This window comes from Canis lupus, chromosome 28 (assembly GCF_048164855.1).
Source record: "Canis lupus baileyi chromosome 28, mCanLup2.hap1, whole genome shotgun sequence".
In the NCBI taxonomy this organism is placed as follows: domain Eukaryota; kingdom Metazoa; phylum Chordata; class Mammalia; order Carnivora; family Canidae; genus Canis; species Canis lupus.
This window is the reverse complement of record NC_132865.1, coordinates 12,342,300-12,361,067: the sequence shown is the minus strand read 5'-3', so window position 1 is coordinate 12,361,067 and position 18,768 is coordinate 12,342,300. Positions and strand designations below refer to the sequence as shown.

Below are 18,768 nucleotides of genomic sequence, written 5' to 3'. Positions count from 1 at the left end.
ATAAAATCTTATAAAGAAAAAAGAAAAAAAGCAACTTCAAAATAGCAGGAAAGCTTTGTGGTGTTTTTACTTGGCTTTGCCATGCTCCCTCCAGTCTTGAAGAAAGAAGCCTGCTTTCCCAGTGCAGAACCCTCTTCCCTGGTTCCAGAAGAAGCAGAGCACACTCTTTCCACAAATTATTGCATGTATCTCTTCTAACCTATATAGAAAACTAACACAAGGCATTTGTCTCTGTTTCATCCAACTCAGACGTTGGGCCAGAAAAATGGTGAGAATCACTTGGAAACATTGCAAATGGAATGACAACTCACAGATGCCTGGGACAAAAGGTTGTAGTATGCTTTGATTGCCTAAGGCCCAGAAGCAAAAGCTGGGAAGTATTTCTTTGAGGAATTAGAACATTCGAAGCACTGTTTTACATGGTAGAGTTTGGAAGTTCATGCGCTTGTTCATAGCAAGAGACATTCTCAAAAAGTACCTGAGAACACTAATATTTCACCTTTATCTGATTTCTAAGCTCAGTGTAAGCCTGGCTAAATGTTGAAGGAGTGTCTGGGCACTCAGCCAGTCTGCAAAAGCTGGATGAGGTGTTATTTGTTTGTTTGTTTTGTTATCTTTAGTTCCTGATGCTCAAGGAAATCTCTGGCAAAATGCTAGCTGCACAAAAGCTAAGAAACAGAGATTTCATTGTCCATACATGGTAAGGAATACAGTCTTTACAAAAAATAATATTGAAAGTCCTGAAATAAATGGACTACTATTGCCTTCAATCATGAAAGCAAGAGAGAATTGACTCATCATATATAAGGGGAACCTCAGAAAGATTAACAGCTGATTTCTCATCAGAGTATGGAAGCCAGAAGATAGTGCATGACATATTGAAAGTGCTAAAATAAGACAACGAAAAATCTGCTATCCCAGAATTCTCTAACTTATAAAACTGTCCTTCAAATTTGAGGGAGAGATTAAGATATTTTGAGATAAATAAAAGCTGAAGGAGTTAATTATCACTAGATCTGCCTTAAATAAAATGCTAAATAGAGTCCTTTTGGTTGAAATGATAGGACTCTAGACACTAGTTAGTAATTCAAGGATCTCTGATAAAGGTAAGTAATGGAAAAACATAAATACCAATATTGTATTTTTGGTTTATAACTCTACTTTTAATTTATTATAAGATTTAAAAGACAAAGGAATGAAAATAATTACTAATATGTACTATTGTCCACAAAATGTTATTCAGATAAGTTTATACAACAAAGGTATGAAGCGAGTTATGGTGGAGCTATATGGAAGTAGCATTTTTGTATGCTATTGAAGTTAAATTGGTATCAAACTGAACTAGATTGTAATGAATTTAGAATGTTAAGTACAATAAAACCACAAAATAATAGATCTTTATTTATATAGTGAGAAGTGAATTAAATTCACTACAAAAAAGGCACAAATGGCTTGAAAATGAAAGAATAGAAAAAGATATTTCATGCAAATAGTAACAAAATGAGATTTGGGATGACTGTACTGTTACAAAGACAAAAAAATAATGTTACATATAGATAAAAGGATCACTTTATCAAATAGTATACTAATTACAATATGCACAAATAACAGAATTTCAAAATACATGAAGTAAACATTTGACAGAATTAAAGGGAGAAGTAGTTCCACAATAAGTGGAACAATAAGCCACTTTCAGTAATGAAAGAATGCATAGACAGAGGATCAGTAAAAATAGAGGACTTGAACAGCACCATAAAGCAGCTATACCTAACAGGCATATATAGAACTCTCCACCTAAGCAGCTGAGTATACATTGTTCTCACTTGCACACAAGACATTCTCCAGAATGGATCATATATGACACAGCACAAGTCTCAATAGATTTAAAAAGGTAAACATCATTCAAAATATCTTCTCTTACCACAACAGGATAATAGAAATGAAAACGAAAGGATTACTGGAAAATTCTCAAATATGTAGAAAATAAACAGTATATTCTTACCTACCCAGTGGTGGGTCAATGAAGAAATCACAAGTAAAAATGGAAAATGAAATGAAAATGAAAGCAAATGAACACATAGCATACCAACACTTGTAGCATGGAGTACAGGTGTGTGTGTGTTCAGAGAAATTTTTCTTTTTTTCTTTTTTTTTTCTTTTTTAATTTATTATTTATGATAGTCAGAGAGAGAGAGAGAGAGAGAGGCAGAGACACAGGCAGAGGGAGAAGCAGGCTCCATGCACCGGGAGCCCGACGTAGGATTCGATCCTGGGTCGCCAGGATTGCGCCCTGGGCCAAAGGCAGGCGCCAAACCGCTGTGCCACCCAGGGATCCCTGTTCAGAGAAATTTATAACCATAAATGCCTATATTAAAAAAAAAAGATCTCAAATCAGTAATCTGACTACCCCTCAAGAAACTAGAAAAAGAAAAGCAAACTAAACCCAAAGCTAGCAGAAGAAAATAAATATGAAGATAGGCAAGAATAGAACACACAAAATAAGGTAGAGAATAGAACAGGTATAAAGATAACCAGTGAAACCAAGGGTTAGTCTTATAAAGCTCATAATTTATTGCATATTTTATAATTCACTATCTTTTTAAAGATTTTATTGAATAAATAAATAAAACCTTTAAAAAAATAAAGGCAGAGACATAGGCAGAGGGAAAAGTAGGTTCCCTGCAGGGAGCCTGATGTGGGATTCGATACCAGGACCCTGGGATCACATCCCGGCTCAACCGCTGAGCCACCCAGGTGTCCCTCTAACTCACCATTTTTAATTAAATTTTGCCTGTTAGTATAGTATATGGCTTTCTTTTTCAAAGGGAAAGTAACGATGGATGCGCTGAAGCACGCATCATAATAAAATTATCCTGATAAGTTGGCACCATTTTAATCTTTTAAATAATCACAATTAAATATATATTGATAAATATATCAGTTTATCTGAAAGAGGATATTTCACCTACTCAGTGTTGAATTCCAAATTGCAGACAAGACTGCTGCTCAAATATTCTATACCATCGTGAGAAGAAACACATTCTTGTTAAATTTGGTGTCTGATATAAAATACCATCTATTGACAAAATAAAGAGTGAGTCTTTAATGGTGTAGCATAAATCAGACTTTGGAATTCATCCCTTTTTGTTTTAGACTCTATCAAAAATTACACAGAGAGTATACTGGTTTGATAGGTGAATATATATCATTCTTGCATGTGTTCTTGTTTGGACAGAATCCGATTTTCAGTCTTAGAATTGAATACCTTCTCTGCATCATTCATTACTTTATTTATTCAAGTGCTGACTAAAAACGTGAGCTAGAAGACAGTTCCTTGGCTCGAGTACATAAAGAACTAAATCCAATCACAAATGTAAAAGTTTGGATGAAGAAAACTATCAGAAAACCAAGAAAGAAAAGTATTGGGGTTGGGGGCAGAGATAGATTATTCTCCATACTTATACCTTATCTGCTCTGTATTAAGTTAATATCAATTTGATATTATTATTATCCCCAATAGAATGAAAGCATCAGGTATCTTTTTTTCTGTCAAGTATCCCAGAATTCTAGAAGTGCATGGTACCTTATAACTACTCAGATATTTATAAATGAGGGAAGAAATTAATTAAAAAATGAAGAAAGACAAATGGTTGATTAAATAAATTTTTATTTAAGCTGAGGTAACTGCAGCTCAGGGAGGTGAATTGATTTGTCTGAGGTTATCATCTGAGTTTGTTCTAGATTTATGTCCTATATTAAGAAAATGTTTTTTGAACATTTTTTTGAAATTAGATATGAAAACAAGGTCAAGGTTTCTTTGAGAAGGATTAAAATAAATTAACCTAAATATTGTGTTATGATCCAACATTTTTTCCCTTTGCCATGGACAATAATCTTAAATTTAATGAAAAGGATACTGAAATACAGTCATTTCAAGGGCAGAGCCCCTTTTAAAACTACCTTTTAAATCTAGTAGCATTTAGTAACATCACTTATTCCCAGTGATCCTTCAACATAATGATGTTGATGATGAATAGCATCATTTTCTGAACAAGGCAAATTTCAAAGAACTTACAGGTCTTTGCTAAATAGCAGAATACTGAACTTCATCTAAATATAAGTATGCATCAAAGTTTGTGTGAATCATACCACTATGGACAGAATGTTCAAAGACATAAGAAACTTTTGATAAGCTGATTTCAAACCATAGCCAAACACTGTATGATGTTCAGTTAAATGTCCATGTTGCTTCTACTTTACTCCATTTAACTGAAGATATTTGGACCTAGTATTCCATATGATTCGAAATAATTGCAAGAATAAACAAATGCTTTTTTCATCAGGACATGAATATAAAGGTTACTAAATCAGATGTATAGGTTTTTTTTCATTTATGAAATCAAGTGAATTTTTTTTATATCTGGATATGTTTTTTCCTTGTGTATACATATTAGTCCTTGGTTAATGGTCATTTAAAATGTGATAAGGATGTTTTATTAATGAAAATATTCAATACACAATAATTATGGCAAATAATTGCCATAAATAAATCTCTATGATCTTACTAGTTTTGCATTTACATTAGAAGGATTCAGATTAAGTAAATGGTATTGCTTTAATAGATATTCATGGATACTGCACTTATTTTAAATGACTACCCAAATTCACCAAAGCTAACAATGTGGCTAATACTTCTAGGTGTTAATCATGGTTTTAAGCATTTTCCTTGTTTCATTTAATCCTAAGAACAAGCCTGTGTCATAGAGACAGTTACTACCCCCAGTGTACAGGTAAGGGAACAAAACATTAATTTCACCAATTTGCAGTGGTGGTGAATAGCAAATGCAGAGCTGAAATCCATGTAATCTGACTGACTCTAGAGCCCATCATCTATAGCATTACCTATGGATCATTTCTGTTTATACTCTTGTGTCTTAAATTAGATATCTTGTCACTGAGCTCTGAGTCTACTATGGGATGTGATAATAGGTGCATTACGGCATATTTTCTGGCTAAAATATTTTCTTTATGGAACTATTTGATAGAAGTGAATGTTGCCATTTGTTGTTAACAGATTTTGGAACTAGACTCACTTGTATTTTCTAATATTTAAGTAGTATTTTTATCATTTTCTAATATTGGAAAAAAATTGTATTTTTAGGTGAGATAGCTCTTGAAGTTACAATATTCTCTGTTCCAACTGAAGTTGGAACCTTCAGAAAATCAGTTAGCTAGTCTTTCTGACTTTTAATTTCCTTATCTGTAAACATGGAGATAATACCTATTATATTTTTTGGCTGAAAACAATAAAGAAATATAGAATTCAGTGCATCTGTCAAAAAGTTGGGACAGAGAAGATATTTGTAAAGGAAAGATAACCTTATCAATAGAATATCTATTATTTATGTTAGATTAATAATGACTCTCAAAAGCCTATATACCAGGTTAGAAAATCAGATTACTGTATTAAATAGCTTCTGAAGGTAAGTGGTGAAACCTAGCTGTTACTGATTCATATTCCACATTTTCCCTTAGAAATACTCCTGAAAATATTTCAAGTAAAGTAAATGTAGTATAATACAAGAAAATGGTGTTATTGATGAACAGCCTATCAGAACTCACAAAGAATAAAAACAAAAGGATCTCCATCAAAGTATAGAGGCAGAATGTTAGGCCACCTAGTGTGAAAAGGTTAATTCTACCCACCTCCCTGATTGAGGAGTTGCGGTTGAAGGAACCCAGTCCTGTTTCAACCCTGCCCACCTGTCTTCCATCCCCACACATTATCCTTCAGTTTTTTAAGTTCTTTAAAATTTATTACCTGGAGCACTTCTTGGAAATATTAAGATGAATGGTTGGGGAAAAAAATGACAGTGTAAACAAGGTTACACAATTCTATGTACAGGCTCAAAACACCATAACTAAAACTCTCGGGCATTGAGGTGAGTTAGTTAAAATTAAGATATTTTTCTTTGATTTTTGAAAGGGAATGCAGTTCATATACTATATATGAGACAGTTTTGTTCCTCTGTGTGTGGATATTCACACTTTATGTGAGACAAATAAAGCCTATAGATTGATTCACCTCAGTTAAGGCCAGATCTTACTATCAAGTCAGTTATGGCAAAGCAGTTTTTATTTCATTTTTGGCTTTCGGACTTGCAGTCAAAGAAATGTAGGCTTACACTATAGCCCTTTCCTTTTTTTTTTTTTTTTTTTGTAAGATTTTACTTATTTAATCATGACAGAGAGAGAGAGAGAGAAAGGCAGAGACACAGGCAGAGGGAGAAGCAGGCTCCACGCAGGGAGCCCGATATGGGACTCGATTCCGATTCTCCAGGGTCACACCCCAGGCTGAAGGCTGTGCCAAACCGCTGGGCCATCGGGGCTGCCCAAGCCCTTTCCTTTGAAAGCCAAAATGCAAGTTTGAATATTAAGTCTCTTCAACATTCCTGCAGTACACTCCTTAATCTGATTGGTCTTCCTGTTGCATAACATTGAATATCCCTTTATTTATTCCATTGAATAGTGACCATGTGCTAAATTTCATGCTAGCAGAAGAGATTCAGGAATGCACAATACAGATGATGTTCCTGCCCTTCCTTATACATATAGTATAAAAGAAACAAAATCACTAAAAGATATTGCATGAATAATTAGACAATTCCATTTGGGATGAGAGATAAAGTCTTAAGGGGGAGAGTGTTCTGAGAGAGTTGAGTGAAGTACTTGTCCAAGTTTGAGAGGGACTATAAGTTTTCTTTGAGAAAGTGGTATTTAAGTTGGAAGCCTAAGTAAGGGAGTTGGGAGAAAAGGCTCTGAGGGGAGGAGAGCAGGTGATAGACCAGAGAGTAAAGAAAAGAGTTCTGTGAGAAGCTGGAGCATTATCTGGGGAGCAGATCGAGTCAGAATTCGTGAACAGTTATGAATTTGAGCCTTCATAATAACAATGAAAAGCCATTGAAGGATTTTAAAATAGATCATCATGCTCAAACTTGCATTAAAAATATTATTATGTTTTTAGCAAAGGAAATGAGTTAATGGACTATTTTGAGAAATACTGCTTTACCAACAACTCTTTTGGGAAGCTGTTTTGGGAACTGTAATTCACAGCAAGGCAGCACAATTAGTGGTCTCTAACACTGGGCATTAACATTGGAAATGTATGAATTTTGTCTGGCAAAAGATATAAACATAGGGCACGTTAGAGATGACATTGGAAGTAATCATAAGGCAAGAGGCAAAGATAATTGTAATATATGAAGAACGTTACATGTTCATGAGAAAAAGACCATAACCCATTAAATAAATGGGCAGTATAGATGGTGCTCAAATTCAGTATCAGTCAAGAAAATGCAAATTCTTGAAACTTAACTAGGTTGCTAGAGTGTTATGTTTTTATATCCATATTTATATATATATGCATATATATGTATCTATATATTATATATATTTTTAAAAAGATCATACTTATCAACTTTTACTTTCTAATGGAAATTAAATTGGTGAGAATATATATATACAATCTCGATTGCTGATACCTTATATTTGCTTTACTAAAATACTGCAGACCTGAAGTGTAAGAGAAAAGATTTTGAATTCTTTGACCCTATTCTCTGGGACAAATCTGAGAGAGACAAATAGTAATGGTGAATTTGAGAAAAAGGAAAAATACTTTCTAAAATAAGCATTCTAGAAAAGTTCTGAATGGGGGCAGTTGGGTGGCTCAGTGGTTGCGCATCTGCCTTCGGATCGGTATGCTCCCGAGGGTTCTGGGGTGGAGTCCTGCATCAGGCTCCTTGCATGGAGCCTGCTTCTCCCTCTGCCTGTGTCTCTGCCTCTCTCTCTGTGTCTCTCATGAATAAATAAAATGTTTTTTTAAAAAGTTCTGAATGTTTATTATTAGAACTTTACTAGCAAACGTATACTCTTGCTAGCAACTAGGATGTTAAACTATTAGGTGTAATTTTGATTATCAAACCAATCGGGATCCCTGGGTGGCTCAGGGGTTTAGCGCCTGCCTTCCACCCAAGGCATAGATCCTGGAGTCCTGGGATCCAGTCTCGCATCAGGTTCCCTTCATGGAGCCTACTTCTTCCTCTGCCTGTGTCTCTGCCTTTCCCTCTATTTCTGTGTCTCTCATGAATAACTAAATAAAATTGTTAAAAATCATCCAGGGACTTGCTAATGGCATTTGATAAAATAACATTAAAATCTATGTCACTGAGTACTTTGGTGGTCTCCCATTTTACTGAAATCACAGTGCAGAGAGGCAGGACCACATTAATAAACCCAATATAATAGAATTTAAGTGTTCTGAGATCACATGAAAAGCTCAGTATTAACATCAACATTTTTGATAAATTATTTAGAAAGTAAAGGTTAAAGGGTTTTTGTGTGTGTGTTTTTTTTTTAGTTTTATATTCTAAGAGCAGCAAAGTTTGTTTTTATTCCTTAGTTCAGAAACATCAATATAAACAGCACATTAATCTGAACCTTCAGAAGCCAGATCAAGAAATATATATAAAACCTGATGAATTTTGTTTACCTGTCATATAGGTATATCTGTACAAGTTCCTTGATAGTATTTCATGTCAAGGACTTTATAGTATTGTGCAGCCTTGGACTGATAAATGACTCAAAAAGTGTACTTACACTATACTTGCCATTATTTCAATCTAAAAAATTGTGGGACTGAATGCTCTGTAAGTACCCACTACTCTTAGAAAATAGTAGTATTATTTGTACCTTTGTTTAAGCCCTTTAAAGTATGAAATATCATATAAATGTGTCCCAAGAAAGCCTGAAACCAAAGCCATTATTAACTGATTCCTTCTTTGTTTCATGTAATGTTCAAATTAAAAATCCTCCTCCCTATTCATAGCTGCTGAGTAAACTAAACAATAGTTCTCATGACCAATGCTGTAGATTACAATTACTACTTCATTGTGATGTTAGCATGGTAACTTGGAACATATTTTCTTGAAAAAAAATTAAACTACAATAAAAGTTTTGTTACGTATATAACCCATCATTTAAATCTGTATTCACAAACAGTATGAAGTTCATCCATAGTACATCAAAATAAAGGGTTTATTTTTATTTAGCTTTATTTTATTTTTTCATGATCATTTGGGGGGATAAAAATTACTAAAAACAATTATACCAGAAAATTATGGGTCAATAACCAAATTACAAGGTGTCAAGAGTTAAATGGACTGAAACAAAACAAAACAAACTGGAAGTAAATGAAGTTTATCTTAATTCTAACCCTGACCTGTAGTCTGAGAAGAATGCATCATTTAGAATCCCTTTGACTGGATTTTATTTTTTATCTTAAAAGAAATGTCATCATAATACCCATCATCTTCCACACAAGGGTAATATAATATTTAATGAGAGTACTTGTAAAGCATCTTTGGTGCTTAAAGGGAAGATATTTTATTAACTGAGAACTTTTCCTTAAGGCTTGAACATGCAAGTCATAATGTGAAAAGAATCAGTTTTGTTTTCAGATTTATTACATCTGTTTTAAAGTGCTATATTCTTAAAACACAAGAATGGAAAAAATGGTTTCTTATGAGAAATATAACAATCAACACTTCTTATAAAATCAGTTTAGAAATTCTTTTAGATAGTAATTTATGATCAGTAATAACACTTAGCATTTCCAGAGTAAACCAAAGATACAAGATTATAATAAATGTTGGTATTAAATTAACTAAATTATTTGTTAGCAGCATAATTAATGCTATACATCAATGACTTTAATTTCAGATAGTTCACTGAATATGACATTTCTTTTAGATTTGAAGACCCATAGTAAGGCGCTGATTGGTCAGTGATTACATATAACAGCTGTCTCAGAATCAAGATAAAAGAATAGCAACATGTACAGAATTATTATCTTTCTTTTATTTTTCACTTTTCCGGCTAATTCAGATAAAACTGCAAGAAAATTTAGACCTATGAAGTTTCTATAGGTGATAGAATCACCTTCTATAGGTGATATTGTTGCTGATAACAACCTATATCTTTTCTATTACTTACGAAAGGAGAATTAATATAGCACCTATACTTAAAGGTGATTGGACTCTTCTGAAGATCAATAAGGAAATTGACTTAAAAAAATGAGTAATTTCAGGGGCACTTGAATGGCTCAGTCAGTTAAGAGTCCAACTCTTGATTTTAGCTCAAGTGATGATCTCAGGGTCATCAGATCAAACTCCACATCAGGCTCCAGGCTGGGAATGGAGTCTGTTTAAGATTCTCTCTCTCCTTCTGTGCCACGTTCTCTTAAAAAAATAATAATAATAAAGGAAAAATAAGAAATCAACTATTAACTATAAAGCTATAGAGAAGAAGCTAATGGTTACCAGAAAGAAGGTGGGCAGGGGAGATGGATAAAAGAGGGATTAAGGAGTGCAACTGTGATGGGTACAGAGTGTTGTATGAAAATATTGAATCACTATATTGTACCCCTGAAAGTAATATTGCACGATATGGTAACTAACTGGAATTTAAATTAAAACTTAAATAAAATAACTAAAAGAGTTCTGTTTTTTAAACATTTCTGTGTGTCAGATGAATTAATGGATTATCTTTATATTCTTGCAAAAATTCGTCCAGTATAGTGTTTAGATCTAGTTTGTAACAACTTCCCAAGCTTCCACATTCAGAGATGGAGATGCAGATTTTAAGCCCATGTCTTCCTAGGAACAATGCAAAAACTAAGCAATATTAAACACTTCCCTTTTATTGCTCCCCAGTAGCAACATTTAGGAACCTACAGAAAATGAATGCAAATAACAGCTGTGATAATATTCAGAACTCATCTTTCGCTAGCAAAATCTGCCTTTAGGCTTCAAGCCTCCAAATAATGCATCTCCCTGTATTTAGGACAAAGCAGTGTAATGAAATTGATGGTAATCATAATGACACTAATAATCACTGATGTTCAGCTGACATATTCTATAACATTACACACATATGTATACACAAACACTTTAAGACTTATATAGGGGCATCTACCTGGCTAAGTTGGTAGAGCATGGGACTCTTGATCTTGGAGTTGAGTTTAAGCCCCATGTTGGGCATAGAGATTACTTTAAAAAAATAAAAAATAAGTGGAAAGTAAGACTTATAGAAATAAATAATATTTTTAAATATTTTAAATAAATATTCTATTTTAAATATTGTAATTAAAATCATAGAAATCAGGAGTAAATTACAGAATGTTGTTTCTGTGCAAAAAATAAGTCAAAATGATGCCTGTATATATTAATAAATAAAATAATATAAAAATTGGAAGGCGGGGCAGCCCTAGTGGCACAGCAGTTTAGCGCCACCTGCAGCCCGGGGTGTGATCCTGGAGACTCTGGATCAAGTCCCATGTCAGGCTCCCTGCATGGAGCCTGCTTCTCCGTCTGCCTCTCTCTCTCTCTGCCTCTCTCTCTCTCTCTCTCTGTCGCTCATGAATAAATAAATAAAATCTTTTTCAAAAATTGGAAGGCATGTAAAATCTATTAAAATAGTTTTACATACGATATTTTAAATTTCATATGTAACATTTATGAAAACAATATCCATTGTATTATAATCACATCTCTGGAAAAAGTTAACTATATAGAGCTTTATTTTGATATTTTTTTGTTAGATTTTGGTTTTTAAAGCTTGATCCAAATTGCTTTGTTAGTTGCTCTTGTTTTTATTGCTTTATTTCTTGTTAAAGTGACAATTTATTCTAAATCTCCTGAGAATCTTCCAAAGAGAAGATTTTGTTTCCAGAAATATAGTTTGCCCTTTAATTCTTTGCAGTAGTTTACATATTTTTCTGATCATCATATAAAGATGATATTATGTAATTCTTTTTATTTTAAACAGGTAAACTGAGGTAGAGTGAAAAATGAATAATTAAAACTATAATTTGATCACAGAGTTACATAATTTAATTGCTAAAAGGTAACACATATAGTCTGGAAAGATAAGAGACTCATCTGCTCATGATTCTCAAAGTACATAAGTAATCACAAAATAATATCAATAGTTGAAAATTAAGTTATTCAGAAAATAGTCAATTTGGAGGAAGAAGAAAGGCTTCCATGATATGTTACACGAGAAATATACAGAATTATGTTAACAATCCTTTTTGTAAGTAGTCTAAATATAATAAATTTTACAAAATTAAAAAAAAACTATATTAAAATATTGACAGCCACTGCATTAGAAATATTGACTGCCATCCATTATTAATTGGTTATCCCACTATTAGGCTTAAATTCCTTTGATGATCAAAAAATAAAATTTATCCAGGTTAGTTAGCCAAAAGGTTTCAGCAAATGAATTGTTAAATTACTTGCACATCCTTTAAGATGCCAGTTTGTAATGCTGCTATTCAGAAACAGTCTCCTTTTAGTAAATCTATGTGCTTTCTTTTTATTTGATAAAATGACCACAAATCAATATTTGAAAGAGTATAATAAATTCAACCTCTAACAACTCCTCTCTTCTGAACTCAAAAAGAAGTTAATGGTGTTTAAAGTCATATGGTAGCTTGGATGTAAGATTTTAAGTCTTGTCACATATCATGTTCTACTTTATATTACAATTCCAGCAACTCATGGTTTTATTTTCTCTACCAAGTTTAAAGTCTCTGGGCCTAGGGTCATGCCTAACTCATTTTCATAGAACCTGCCCTGCCTCCTATGGAGTTTAGCACATTATAGACACTTAGAATGCACTAATTGATTTTTGTGTTTGTGCCCTACTGAGTTCAAAATGTTCAATAAACCTGTTACCAAATTTTATTTGGAATCTGCCTAGGAAGGGAGTGATTTTTAAATTATAGTTTTAGGTAAGTAATTTTGTAGTGATATCAGGGGAGTTAAAAAAATGCTTAAATGCTATTAAGAACAGTTCAACTCTGGTAATTCACATTCCAAATTTCCAAACGCATCCCAATTATTGGCACTAAGGCATTTAATTTCCAAGCTTGATTTCAAGGCTGAGCCATTGTTGCCTTGGCTGGTAATAAGTTAGGAGAAAAGAAAAGCCCTATTCCTTTTAGTCAGCAGGACTTTACCATGAATGGCTCACTGTGAAGTCTGCGTCCTTGTCCTTGTCCTTTATGGATGAGTTTGCAGTGACTTCCAGATATCAGGAAGTTATGAATATATATTAAAGCAATTTTCTCATAAGCGTTGTAAAAGTCAGATTTCAGCCATAGAGTTAACCTATCTTTCTCTAGTTTTAGCTGTTGCTATTTACACACACACACACACACACACACCCCAAGGTAAGGGGCTTGTGGATGAAAATACCATAAGTTGACACTAGAAAAAACAAGATATAAATAAATTCAATCTAAAAAAAAATCTGTCTCTAGAACTCAAAAAGAAACTGATGATCTTTAATGGCATATGACACTGATATAAGATTCTAATAGCATGTGGCATATCACAATCTATTTTATTATTGTTGAAACCCAATGCCTTATTTCCTCTATTAGGATAAATTTATGAAACCCAGTGCCACATTTTTTAAGAGTCCAAATCTTTTGTTTTGTGTATAGGTTCAACCTAGATAAGTTAAACTATCCTCCAAATCTTCCTGTATGATTCCAGGTTGGATAAAGAGTTGGAAGGCAGAGGCGAGACAGCACTACTCTGCTCTGAGGGCACCAGGGGCTACTGAAATTCATTCTTTTGACTTTGATCTGCTGTCTCACTTTGGGGCACTGGGAAACAGAATTCTTCCAGATTCCACTGAATTGCCTCCTTCAACAATGTCCTGGGGCAGGTTGGCATGTAGCACTGAAGCAAAGAGGGCCTGCTCCTGCAGGCACCCTCATCATTGAGGTTGCAGGCGACTAGTTGTGAAAACGTATTAAGGAAACGTAACTCAGAACTGGAGCCGGAAAGCCATGAGGGAAGGACTCTCACATATGTCGTACACCTGGAGGCTTGCACAGTCCAGCAGGATGAAGGAAGAGTTCCTCTCCCCTGGCAACAACAAATTGTCCTTGCCAGCAGCCAATGAGAAGCTGCTACCACTTCCAACTCTCATTTTCTTACAATGAAATTTTGTTCAAAAAATCCCTGCCAACTTCCTCTCTTCTTTTATAAAAAGATACTCTCCATCTCTGTTCTCTGGACTTGTCTATAGTTTGCTTGTCCCAAATTGCAGTTCCTTTGCTATTCCTGAATAAACTCGATTTTGCTGGCGAATTGCTTAAAAGGTTGGCAAAATAAAAGACAGAGCTTCTATTTTACTTTCATTGGTCCCCTTTTATCCTCACTTTCCTCTGCCTCATTGGGGCTGTTCTTCTTGACTACCAGCCTGCTGCTCGACAGCAACTTCAGGCCCACCATCACATACAAAAGCAAAAGTTTCCTGTAGTGTTTTTTAACCAATTTTAAAATTCTGCCTCTCTAATTAATTCCATGTTCCATATCATTTATAGTGCTACTTCTCTAATCAAACCCAGATGTTTCAAGCACAAATTCTAGTACCCGAATTAGTTTTTTTAATATTGAAATATGCTTGTCTTGTGCTGATACAATCATAGCCACTTAAAGGAAATCTATGAAAAAATACTTTTTCCTAAAAAAACCCACTAATAATTAACAGATAAGTCCATACAGTAAAGGGAATTTCAGATGACATGAAAGTTTTAATTAAGAAGTTACTTAATGTGTATGTTATTCTTTATTTTCAAGCTAATTTTGCTTAGGTACATTCTTAAGCTATGTTTTCATAAATATTCTAGGGAAGTAAAGTTTCTGATACTTGCCTTAAAATATCCTTGATTTCATAATACAATAATTTAGGTGTGAATCGAGGTCTCTGTTTAAAATAATTTTAACCTCAAAATGTTAAAGAGCTTATGCAATTACCTTTTACTAAACATTCTTAATGGTAAAAATAATAGTGTGAATCTTTTTGTCACTATGTTTTCCTTATATGTTGCCCTGAGGTCACTTAGAATTAATTATCTCTCCCTTCTTGGCATCCTAAATTCTTACTATGATTTGTCAGGTGTGAGTGTCTCTATTCACTCATTTTCCTTGCCATTTGTTGGGCTCCTGCAATTAAAAATCTCCTGTCTTTAGTATGTTATTTTCTTTTACTAATTTATTTAATAATTATTTCCCTTTTTTCCCCTCTATTTCTTCTTTTGAGAATTATTAGTATTTAGATGTTTGATGCCTCAATTTAACCTTTTAAATATTTTATCTTTCCTTCCATATTTTCCGTGACTGTTGGAGCTTACTCTGCAAGATTTCCTTAGTACTTCCTCTAACTCTGTTTAGCTTCTAAAAAACCTTTTAAAATTTTCTGCCTGTTCAACCTATTGAAAAGGAAATATAGCTGCAAACGATATATCTGATAAGAGGTTAGTATCCAAAATCTATAAAGAACTTATCAAACTCAACACCCAAAAAACAAATAATCCAGTTTAAAAAATGGCCATAGAAACTGAATAGACATTTTTCCAAAGAAGCCATACAGATGGCCATTAGATACATTAAAAAAATGTTCAACATCACTGATTATCTGAGAAATGCAAATCAAAACCACAAATTCATATATTGAATTTTTAACCCCTAAGATGAAGATATTAGAAAGTGGGGTCTTCCCAGAAGATACTTAAAAAAAGTGGGGTCTTTGGAAGATAGTTAGGCCATGGGGCCTTCATGAATGGGATTAGTGTATTTATGAGAAGAGGTAATAAGGCCTGATTTCCCTTGCTGCTCCCTGCCATGGAAGGATACAAGAAGGCAAAGATCTGCAAACCAAGAAGTGTGTTCTCATAGACACTGGGTCTACTAGCACTTTTATCTTAAGCTTCTCAACCTCCAGAACTGAGACATAAATATTTGTTGTTTCAGCCACCCAACCTATTATATTCTGTTATAGTAGCCCAAATTGACTAAGACACCACTTACATTTGAAAGTGAAAGAAAAGGAAATCTACCTAGATGCTATTTATATGTAAGTAAAGTTCAGTGACAGACACATTTTATTTATTTATTTATTTATTTATTTATTTATTCATTTATTTATTTTTTAAAGATTTTTTAAAAATTTATTTATTCATGAGAGACAGAGAGAGAGCGAGAGGCAGCGACACAGGCAGAGGGAGAAGCAGGCTCCATCTAGGGAGCCTGATGTGGGACTCAATCCCGGGTCTCCAGGATCAGGCCCTGGGCTGAAGGCGGCGCTAAACCGCTGAGGCACCCAGGCTGCCCCAGACACATTTTAACTTAGCATGACTGAGGGCATTCAGGCCACTATTAATACATGAAGTACCCAAAATACCATTAGAAGCAGAGAAAACTTTAACCTGATATTATACCAGTGGCCCTCGTTTCCCCAGATATATTTTTTAATACTTCTTTGCAGAAAAAGCTTGCTTTAATGCTTTGTCTTCATTAAAATGTAGTTTCAACACTATGTTCCAACTTGTCTATAGCCATTCCAGCCATTACATCTGCTTTCCAACCAGGCAGAAGAAGAGAGAAGAAAGACAACTCCTCCCACTAACATATACCCCAGAAATTGTACATATCACTTTTATTTATATCACATTGATCACATGTAGTCACATGGCCATAAAAGAAGGCTATCAATTTAGTATTTATTGTAGACATATTTTTTTGTCAGCTAGATTTCAGGGATGCCATTGCTGATGAAAAAGGGAAATGGCTATTAGAAGGTCATGTCTAATTGCTGTCACGTCAGAGAACTAATGATTATGAACATCAGGAAGTGCAGAAAAAAAAAGAAATGAACATTTAAAAAATATCCAGAATAAACTGAATGCATACCTGTGGCCAATATTATCCTAGAAAATGACATAAATGGTACCTCATTTGATCTTCACAGCAACTCTGAATCAAAGATATTACCATTCAATAAATCAATAAATTCTAACCTGGATTTGAGTGTTAGGCAGTCTTATTCTTCATCTTATGTTCATTGTTATCTGATGAATTCTGGACCAGCAGTTAGACATTTTAAATATTAGGGTGAAAAAAAGTTGAAAAATATATGTTAGCTATCTCAATTGTTAGTATATTGTAGTCAACCAAATATGTACTATGATATCATGACAATACCTTAAACCGTATTTCCATCACCTAACACTCTTTTTTTTTAAAGATCTTATTTATTTATTTGACACAGAAATGGAGAGAGAGAAAGAGAGAGAGAGCAAGCAGGGGGAGCAGCAGAGGGAGAGGGAGAAGCAGGCTCTCTGTTGAGGACCCCGGGATCATGACCTGAGCTGAAGGCAGATGCTTAACCAGCTGAATGAAACAGGCACCCCATATGTCACCCAATACTCCTATACACATATTTGCATAGTTTGATTCATTACATATAAGGATGCAAAATAATATTAACTATATGCAGATCGCATACATATTTTATTCCAATTCTATGTGCAAGCATCAATTTGCTTAATGATAGGTTAACATATCCCTGACAAAATTTGCCATGTTAAAATTTAAATATGACTTCTTGAAAAGATGTATAAATGCAAACTTTTGCTAACTATGAAAAATGATAATTATTTTGAAATGGATACATGTATTTCAGTATCTTCATTTAATTTCCAAAGGCTTTTTAATTTTTTTCCTTTTTTTCCAATTTTTTATTTAAATTACAATTAATTAACATACAGTGTAATATTAGTCTCAGGAGTAGAATTTAGTGATTCATCATTTACAGACAATACTGAATGCTTATCACAAATGCCCCCCCCTTAATCCCTATCACCCATTTAACCCATTCTCCCACCCACCTCCCACCAGCAACCTTCCATCTGTTTTCTATAGTTCAGTCTTTTCTGATTTGCCCCTTTTTTCTTCCCCATGTTCATGTTTTGTTTCTTAAATTTTGCATGAGTGAAATCATACTGTATTTGTCTTTCTATGGCCTATTTCGCTTAGCATGATAGTAAATCCATTTAGCAAGATTTTATTCTTTATTCTTTATTCTTTATTATTTTTGATGGCTCAGTAATATATGTGTGTATGTGTGTATATATATATACCACTTCTTTATCCATTCATCAGTCAGTGGACATTTGGGATCTTTCCATAATTTGGCTATTGTTGATAATGCTGCTATAAACATCGGGGTGCGTGCATCCATTTGAACCATATTTCTTAATCCTTTGGGTAGATACCTCGTAGTACAATCACTGCATCATAGGGTAGTTCTGTTTCTAACTTTGAGGCCTCCGTACTGTCTTACAGAGTGGCTGCACCAGTTTGCATACCCATCAGCTGTGTAAGAGGCTCTCCTTTTTCCCCATCCTCCTCATATCTGTGGTTTTCTGTGTTGTTAATTTTAGCCATTCAAGCAGCTGTGAGGTGGTATCTCATTATAGTTTTGATTTGCATTTCCCTGATGATAAGTGATATTGCCCATCTTTTCATGTGCCTATTAGCTATGTTATATATCTTCTTTGGAAAAAATGTTCATGTCTTATGCCCATTTTTTTAACTGGATTATTCATTTTTGGGTGTTGAGTTTGACAAATTCTTGATATATTTTGGATATTAACTGTATATCAGATGTGCCATTCACAAATATCTTATTCTCCTTGGAAGCCATCTGGCTCTGGACTTTGTTGGGATATTTTTTATTTCTGATTCAATGTCTTTGCTTGTTATCAGTCTGTTCAAGTTTTCTATTTCTTCCTTTTCAGTTTTGGTAGTTGTCTGTTTTTAGAAATTTATCCATTTCTTCCAGATTGTC

General features: G+C 33.9%; 1 protein-coding gene across 6 annotated transcripts in view; it reads left to right on the top strand.

Moving 5' to 3' along the window:
* The window catches only part of LOC140620186 (zinc finger protein 385C-like), a 450,118-nt gene that overhangs the window by 236,262 nt on the left and 195,088 nt on the right, over nucleotides 1–18,768 (top strand). The gene's annotated exons all lie outside the window — the stretch shown is intronic.